The sequence below is a fragment of the Peromyscus eremicus genome, chromosome 4, assembly GCF_949786415.1.
Source record: "Peromyscus eremicus chromosome 4, PerEre_H2_v1, whole genome shotgun sequence".
NCBI lineage: Eukaryota > Metazoa > Chordata > Mammalia > Rodentia > Cricetidae > Peromyscus > Peromyscus eremicus.
In genome coordinates, this window is record NC_081419.1 from 65,823,542 (window position 1) to 65,833,534 (window position 9,993).

Below are 9,993 nucleotides of genomic sequence, written 5' to 3' on the forward strand. Positions count from 1 at the left end.
TTTCAGATAGAGATCAAGGCCTCCGCATATTCAGTGTCCTTTTATGTTTTCAGTCTGGCTGATTGAGGGATTTTGCTACTAGGGAATATTAAGCATTAGGACCAGAAATTTATTTTACTTAGAATTTTATCATGAGTCTCATTATGACCACCATCACTCTAAGAAAGATTCTATTTTTTTTTTTTTTTTGGTTTTTCAAGACAGGGTTTCTCTGTGTAGCTTTGCACCTTTTCCTGGAACTCACAGAGATCCTCCTGGCTCTGCCTCCAGAGTGCTGGGATTAAAGGCGTGTGTCACTACCACCCAGTGGAAGATTCTATTTTTATGTTAGAAGAAGCTTGTACTATAAATATTCACATACCTTTATCATTTCATATACATTTCAGTAAGTCAGAGATGTGTGGGAGTCACAAAGAATCCTATGATTTAAAGGTGGGGGGCATTTTCAAGTGCCTGATTTGATTAATCTTGCTGACTGACATCCTGCAGTCGGAAATCCAGTTGTAGATCTGGAGGAGGCATCCTTATGCATTCCAGTCCCTCCATGCAACGGTGGGCAAATCTTTAACCTCAGTTTAATTAAGAATAGAAATACATCAATTATAGTCTGCCTCAAAGGAACATAGGGAGCCAAAAGAAGCCAGAGGACAGTTCCATTGCCTGCCTCTTTTCATTTGGTTTGCTTTATTGCTCACAGAATGCTCACTCTAGTCAGCAAGTGGAGAAAACAGAAATATGATTGTTACACTTCTTTACTTTAATATATTCAAAGACTTTTCACTACCAATAAATAAACTACACTTTCTAGGGGATGGAACATAGGATCTGCCCTGAAGCCACACTCTGGCTTTATTGACTCTTCTGCCCTTTACCCTTTGACCTCAATCCCTTTGATCTGCTTTCCAGTTCATAAGGTCTTGGCTCTAGCACTGCTTAGGTTTAACCATGGTCGAGTTCAGACCTATTTTTGTGTATTCTTCTGGAAATTTTTATTCTTTTTTCATATTTGCATAATCAAATAAGATTCCAAAGCTTATTTGCTGTTTTCTGAATAATGTTAATAAAGAAAAATGGGATGTGACAACTACTGTGACCAAATAATGACTTTAAATTTCTTGTTCATGTGAACTAAGAACCAAGGCACACTTGCAGGGAGGGGATGAATCATAATAGACAGCACTTTGGACTCTAGAGCCATACATGTGTGTGGAAGTGTCAGATTCATTCACTTACTATGTGACACTGTGCAACCTCCATTGTTCTTTTTCATTGTTCATTTTACCATAGAAACATCAATATCCACATCAGAGGGTATTTTATCTGATTTTCATGTAAAATGACTAAAGCGCTGGAAAAATGTAAATGGTTGATAATGCTTGATGATATTCTTGAGTGGTTCACTGGAAGTATCAGCTCATAACTAATCATAACATTCTCAGTCAAAAGGGAGTATAGACATAGCCCAAGATACTAGAATAGTATAATATAACTCAGGAACCACTTCAGGACATAGATTTAATGTATCTTAGAAATCATCTATGTAAGTGTACAAAGGTACTACAAGTATACACAGGTACCAACAGTATTTACCTGGAAGGAAATTATGTTGACTTAAAGAAACTAAGTAAGTTCCATTCGTATTCGTATGATGGTGAAGGGCTTGTGCAGAGTCAGAGCTTTCTTGAGAATCCAGTTGTATATGCATCTTCTACATGTCTTGTCCACATTGCTGCTTCCATCTGACTCAGGAGGTGTTATTGTCCTTCTTTAAGACACGAATCTAAAATAGGCACACCTCTTGTGACACACAAACATATGCCCAACAATAGCTCTTCAATATCTTGTTTTCTACATTGTTTACATTAACAGTACTGGATTATGAGGTTCATTTTCCATCTTAGTGACTAGTGTAATTATTTACATAATAGAATGAAAATGGGTACTTAAACTGTATCACATTAAATACATGTAAACTATACTGGAAATTATCAAAGATTTTGTTCTATTAAAAACTTAAATAATATGAATGGCTTCAATTTAAACTACTATTAGCAGTTTCAAAACAAAAATAATTTAATACTGTTGTTAAGAACATTTTAAAGACAAATATCAATAACAAAGAAAAAGAACTGTTCAGTGTGAGAGACAGTGAGATAGACACAGGAAGGATTGGAGAGAGAAAAGGGAAGGGGGCTGTTATGCAATTATATTCTAATTTTTAAAAATATTTTAAGGAATAGCAAATAAGCATGTGTTAAAATGATGGGATTTTTCCAGCCATTAAAAAAGAGTGAAGTTATGCCATTTGAAAGAAACTGTATGGATTGGAGATAATTGTGTTAAGCTTATTAAGTCAGTCTCAAAAATGATAACTGCATATTTTCCTTCATTTATATGTCCCATTATGGAGTAAATGTAAAAGCAAAGTTGTGTGTAGGCATCAACAGGACCAGTGGGAAGAAAGCTGAGTGAGGAAATGGAGGAAGGATCGGCTCAAATTACCTGATGCACCACATGAAAACGGCCTTATGTAATCTGGCACAATAAAATACTTTAACTGACTTGTGTAATAAGCTCTAGGTGACAGTACACAAAGCACTGCTCTAATTCAAGGAATTATTTTAAGATATATATATAATAAAAATAAATTATATATATATATGCTCACATGAAGCTATCAGAACATAATAAACATCTGTTCTGCTACACCGTAAACAATAAAGAGGAGGTGTAGTTTAGAATTTCCTCTGTGTGTGTGTGTGTGTGTGTATAAATATGTAAAATCATGCTGCTTTGTTACTATATCACATAAAATATATTAGTCCATAAAATATAGTAAGAGATAGTAGGTTTTGATGTATGGAACATGTTCCACTTCTGTTTTAGCAAGATGGAAAATGAGCCAAATCAGTCTGCAACAAAGACTAAATGTAAGATTATATTCTGATTAATCTCTAAGTGTTTCTCCCTTAATTCTCTCAGTTTAGAAATTTTAGAATATATATTAAAATTCCCTCTATATTTCAGTACACCCCAGGGCCAGGGATATTTAGCTAAAGTCTCTTGGTGGCGGGCTCAAAATTTTGCATCTTGAATCTTATTCTTCTTCAAGGAAAAAAATAAGTTTTGTTTGTTTGTTTTTACTGTTTTGATGACAATATTTCACTTACCTGAGTGTTTTTGTAGAATGCCTAATAATGTATGGTTGTTTAGCAAACACAGATAAATTAGCAAACTTACCATGTTTGTAGCAAACATTTTTAACAAGAATTCCCATTTTTCAGTCTTTCAAAAAAATGTAAGAGCATCCAAATGAATGCCTAGAATATAAAAAGCACTTTAAAATGATTTTAAATTTTAATATAAAAAGTAGTTGAAAATTCTTGCATTCAAGGAAAATGTCTTCATATAAAAACATTACATTTGCATGCATATTAAGAAGTAATTAACTTAATTAAAGTGGAAATTAAAATTTCATGCCTCATTATTAATACTGGCACATATTAATAAAATTTTGTCAACCCTTTTCCCTTTCAATCAGTAAAGCTTTCCAAAGGGAAGGTATGAGAGCATCAATGTGCCTCATGAATAAGTCAGGTAAACAAGAAGCAAAGGCTGTGATCTCAGTTCTTAGAAACTGATAATGAAGGTTCCTCATGAGGAAAAGATGTCTTTAGCCTTTAAAGAATTTGAGTAAAATTATTCTAAGGCCCTCTTCTTCCTAGCAAAACAGATACCTATATATGGAAGTTTCCAGAAACTGAGACCTTCCATGAACTCTGATAAGCAAAGATGAATGCAACAAAAATTTGTACCTCAAGAACTTAATACCAACTGATGGTGTACCCTAGACTGAGTAGAATTTAATTTTCAGAGAACTTCTGGGTCTAACACTTCCATTTATATTTATGACATAGTCGATGATTTGTTTGCAACATTGCTATTTTAATAACTAAGCTTATTATAATATTTGGAACAAATTCAAATGAAGTAATCTCTCTTGAACAGATTTCTTCCCTTCGCTAATCTCTAGAGGTAATAGATTTGGATCTTGCCAAGAATGAGTAGCTAACTACAAGTTGAATTTAAAAACCTATAATTGGAAAAGAAAATTTCTAAAGTGTGAAGTCTGGGAAACTATTAGTTGTACCTCATAAAATATTAAGTAAAGGAAGTAATATTTAGACAAGCCAGAACAGGAAGCAGTCTTGGTTCATGTACCCAACCATATCCCAGAAAAACATAGTCTTCCAGTGAGTATGATGGACAGTCTACCCAAGAAACTCAAGGTGCAGTGGTGCAAAGTTGGGAAGTAAAGAGTCTCTTAGAGTTTCTCTTAAAGTTGGCATTTGAGGTTCTAATTCTTGGAGAGATAAACAATCATAATTACTCCTAAATATGTATGGAACCATTTGCTAGTATCCTGGATCAGTGTTAGTTAATGATGACATATTAATAAAATATTAAAACAATGATGTTAATTCTCTTAAATTAATTCTTTAATTTCTATATAATATTAATTTAATGACTTTCTGCTGAAAAGAAATTATATTTAGAAGGACTATAAGGTTTCTAGTGTCATTCCTTATCTCAATATGTTATCTGTTCCAATGAGCATGTCATCTTATGTTTACTTACACATTGGATCTTCTGTTTCACAAAGCCTTGATGCAGGATCTCAGCCATCAAATGGTGGACTCCCCTAAATTTTGACAGATTAAAACCTGTATAACATAGAGCCAGAGAGAAGGCTCAGTAATTAAGAGCACTTGCTGTTATTGCAAATCTGAGTTCGGTTTGAGCACACACATGGCAGCTCACCATCTGTAACTGTGGTTCCAGGGAATCCAGTGCCCACTTCTGGACTCTGTGGACACCAGGCATGCACATGATGAACATATATACATGCAGGTGAACATACATACATAGAATAAAATAGTAAATCTTTAATGTCTATATAATAAATGAGAGTCGTCAAAGTCATAGCCAAAGTATTAGTATTATAAGGAATGAAAAAGTACTTCTTAAGGTAGACATGAACTATATCACATGTAAATTTAGATTAACAGAAAAAAAAAGAAAACAGGAAGGGAAATTATGTCTCTGACTTAAATAAATTATTTTTCTTTCTCTAAGCATTTTTAAATATTTATGGCAAAATTAAGAGTATTATGCTAAGTATTTAAAACTAATGTAGCAATAAAATGTAGAATAATTTTAACGTTCTATGGGATGAATAATTCTACATTTTCAAGATATTTTAATGTATACCAATAAGCTGAAACCTGGTAAAAAGATAATTGGGACATGTGCTTTATGATAAGAATACAGCTCCAAGCTGCACTTTCATTATAGTTTTGTGGCAACTCAGAAACAGAGGCACAGTTCCCTGACCTACAGAAACTGTGAGATAGTTTTGTGTCACAAGGTAGATACCTTTTCATCCCATTAAGTATTGGAACTTTTTGTAAGGTAGATATAAGAAGGTTGTATAACTGACAACCTCTTCATCTCTGGACATAGCCCTTCAGTAAACTGACCGCTGATTTCTACTACAGTTACTCCACTTACTTACTGGACATAGTATAAGAGCAATCCCTAATGACTTGTTCTATCTGCAAACTGATGCCATCTCTCAGCCCTTATCAGAGACACTTTTATTTATGATAGTAATTAACATAGAAACCCATAGTTGGTCAAAGTGCAGAAAATAAGAGACTATAGGATAGTCAGTCCTGAACGGGACATCTGTATCACATCCATTCCTCAAAGGCCCAGGTATAATTGCAGAAAAGAGAGTGGAAAGAGCCTAAGACCCATAGGTGGTGGATGACTACAGGGAATAGTATCTTTGGGACACAGCAGGGCAGCTGCACTTATGAACTCAGTTGTTATAACACAATAAGACCTGAAAAAATACAAGCAAGACCAAATTCCTACATGGAGAGAAGAGATGGGCACAATTCCCACCACTACCATAGGACCTAGTTGCATTTCATAGCTTCTGGGGGAGAGAAAGTCAATTTTCTTTAAGAATGTATGCCCTGTTAAGTTGATTTATTAGCCAGAGGTCTCTAAAGAAACAGAATAGACTGAGAGAGAAAGAGAGAGAGACAGAGAGACAGAGATAAAGACAGAGACAGAGAGACAGAGAGACAGAGAGGGAGAGACAGAGAGACAGAGACAGAGAGAGAATGTGTGTGTGTGTGTGTGTGTGTGTGTGTGTGTGTGTGTGTGTGTATGTGAAGGGATTTATCAGAGTGTCTTAAAGACTGGGGTACAGCTAGGTACTGGGGTACTGTCTACCAATGGAAAGTCAAAAAAATCCGGTAGCTGTTCAATCTGTGAGGCTGGGTATCTCAACTGGTCTTCAGTGTGCAACAGAATCCCAAAAAATGTAGACTCTAAAGCCAGTGAAGCAATGGAATTGCTAGCAAGATTGAGGGCAAACAGGCAAAGAGCAAAAGCTTTCTTCTTCCATTTCATCTATATAGGTTGCAGCCAGAAGATGTGGCCCAGATTAAAGGTGGATATTTCTACCTCAAAAGATCCATATTAGTGGTGAGTCTTCTTACTTCAAATAATTTAAGAAAATCCCTCACCTATATATCCAGTTGCTTGGATTTTAGTTAATTCTGGAGTTACTCAAGTTGACAACTAAGAAATTAAAATCAACCACATTCTAGTGAAAAGTCACACATTAAAGAATATATGATGGGATGGTTTGAATGAGAATGGCCCCCCTTAGATCCACATAATTGAATACGTGGTTCCAGTTCTAGAACTATTTGGGAAGGATTCAGAGGAGATATATCACTGGAGACAGGCTTTGAGGTTTCAAAAAGCTGGCACCATTCTCATTGTGCCATCCCTCTGCCTCCTGCTTTCAGATCAATATGTGAGCTCTCAGCTGTTCCTGCCACCATGCCTTTGCTCTTCCTTTGTAGACTCTAAACTTCTGAAACTGTAAGCCCAATTAAATGCTTTTTTTTATAAGTTGCCTTGATCATGGTGTTTTATCATAGCAATTGAAATGTTACTAAGACATATGAGTAGTACAAGTTGGTCTCAATGAGTGTAAAACAGAATGAATGTATATACAAAAATATAATGCAGATGTCTGGAGAAAGTATCAGTATCAACAGTGTTTCAAGAAGCCATAAATAAGAGAAGCAATTGTAACTAAAATGTGCAAATTTTAGACAAAGTAGCAAAGAATATTAAAAACGTACAAATACAACTAAACCAATCCTATGAGAAAAATGTATAGCCATGAGACTGCCTTGTCCTAAAGAAGATTGTGGAAAAGACATTGTCTCAGCTCTGGACAAACCCTTTACTGATTGACAACTGATTTCTACCCTCAGCATCCTTAAGCACCCTGCATAGTTTGACTGCCCTAAGAATGAAGTTGTCCTTGTTTCTAAGTGGACAACATATGGTGGACTCAGTGGCTCCCTTAGTCACTTCCAACATACCATGAACAAGATGTGATAAGGAATATTTGAGCCCCTACAGACTAAAGATCTTAGCTACAAGTAATAAATTGCAAATCTGTTCTTAGTTACTATTTAGTTTGTACCTAAACTAAAAATGTGTACAGTTCAGGTACAAACTAAATAGTACAGAACATGTTCAGCCCATGCCACATACCACAGGAAAAGTACACAGTCAAAGCCTCACTGAATCCTAAACTAATAATTTTTAAAATAACAAAATGAAGGTTTTTTTTTTTAAGGCAGGAAAGGAAATGTAGAATCTTAGGCCACATAGCAAGAGATAATAATTAGAATAAAGGTGGCATCTCAAAGTATAATGTCCAATAACAAATATTTATAATATATGGCAATGGTTTTAGCAACAGAATAAAAATGACCACTGGAAGGCACTCTAGGACAAGTAATTGTTAAATGGGACAAAATGGTCTTAGATATGGAAAAATAATTTCTTAATGTTTACTGAAAAAGCATGGCATTGCTGCCACCTGCTGTAATATAGAAAATAGAAAATGTACATAACTTTTTCTGCTATGATTTCTGGGTAGAATAATGAGTGCTCCAGTATATAGCATCATAGGACATTGATGAAAAATGATTGAAATGATGTACTGTCAAGTTCTAAAGAAGACTGTAGAAAACAAAAGGAGATAGTATTTGCAAGTTTCAAAACTAAACCCAGCTCTGCTTCCTACCATCTCCAGCAAGACCTTGAAAGTAAGAAAGGTCCTCTGAATAATTATCTGAAGTTTTGAATGTATGACAATGTCAAGATTTTAGAAAGATAAAATGTGTGTCTCACAAATCCATAAAGCCAGGCAAAAATATTTCCAGCAATCTGAGGTTCTATGCCACTACACATGGACTTTGCCCCTAAACCTGAGTAAGGGCCAGATTTAAAACAATGTGGCTTTTATAAAATGCCAGAAACAAACATGACATTTCTTGTCATTTAAGTGACACATAACTGTATGTTTTCATAGAGTATAATTAACATCTCAATGCATATATAAAGACCATGTCATTGTCACTTGTGTTCCATTGTCTCAAACACTCAATCATTTCCTTGTCTTGAACATTAAAACTCCACGTTGCTTACTCTTTGGAAATTTTAACTGTTTATTGTCAGGTATAGTTACATTAGTGTGCTTTATAGCAGAAGCTGTTCTTGTGTAACTGCAGTGCTATATCCATGAACTGTGCCCTCTCCATCCTCCTCTGCTTTATATTCTTTCCAGATTAGATAACAATCACTTTATTGCCTACCTTTCTGAGAACAAAATTTTAGCATTCACATATGCGACAGAACAGGCTATTGCTGTGGGATAATCCTCTTGTACACTGTAAAGATTTGTCACTCGAATTGGTTTAATAAAATACAGATTGGTCAGTAGCCAGGCAGGAAGTATATGCAGGGTGACCAAATGTAAGAATGATGGGAAGAGGAAGGGCAGAGTCAGAAGTAGCCAGCCAGACACAGAGGAAGCAAAATGAGAATGCCATACTGAAAAAAAGGGACCAAGCCACATGGCTAAACATAAATAAGAATTATGGGTTAATTTAAGTATAAGAGCTAGTTAGTAATAACCCTGAGCATTTATGATTAATGCCCTGCGTGGCGCCTGTATGCTCAGTGACCTTTCCCCTTCTAGTGGATTCTGTTGTGGCCTGTGGCCTTTGTCTTGCTGAGATGCTTCAAAGCCTTACTAAGAATATCTGGGTCACCATGAAACCCTACTATACCCAAGTTTACCAGGAAATTTGGGTAGGAATGGGGTTAATGACCTTCATCGTTTATAAAATCAGGAGTGCTGATAAAAGAAGTAAAGCTTTGAAAGGCTCTATCCTGCACCTGCCCACGGCCATCATTAACTGCTCCCTGAGTCCACCCATGATGAATCCTGTTGGCTAAACTTAAGCAAGCTGTGTTAGGTGGGAACATGGAACATCACTGTACACTTACCTAAGTACCATTTACAATGTGACATTAATAAATGTATGTAAGCAGCAAAAAATAATAAAAATAATAACTAATATAAGCCTCTGTGTGGTAATTTTGGAAGTGGCTGCTGGGTATTTGGGAGTCGCTGGTGGGACAGAAACTTCCATTTGTGGGCTATTTTTGAGTGTGTTATTTAATTTAATATAATATGCACTGATTCCATTAATGTTGCTGCAAATTACATTCTTTTTTTGTATTAATGGTGGACTATTGTCTGTATGTACCACATGGTTTCCCACCAATATCTGTTGATGGATGCCTAGCTTATTTCTATGCTTGGCTATTGTAAACAGTGTTGCATTAAACATTTAAATAATGTCTCTTTGAAATACAGACTATATAGGTATTCAATACATATATGTGCTATATAGCACTAGTAGGATTATATATGATATATATATGAAGAAATACATAGATATCATAGAAGTATATGTGTGTAGATGTATATCACTTAAATGAAATTGGAGTGATAATGCCCCTTCTAACAAAAACTCC

General features: G+C 35.3%; 1 pseudogene; it reads left to right on the top strand.

Moving 5' to 3' along the window:
• Positions 1-9,186: 9,186 nt before the first annotated feature.
• Positions 9,187-9,368, top strand: LOC131908355 (ATP synthase subunit ATP5MPL, mitochondrial-like; annotated as a pseudogene).
• The last annotated feature ends 625 nt before the right edge of the window (positions 9,369-9,993 follow it).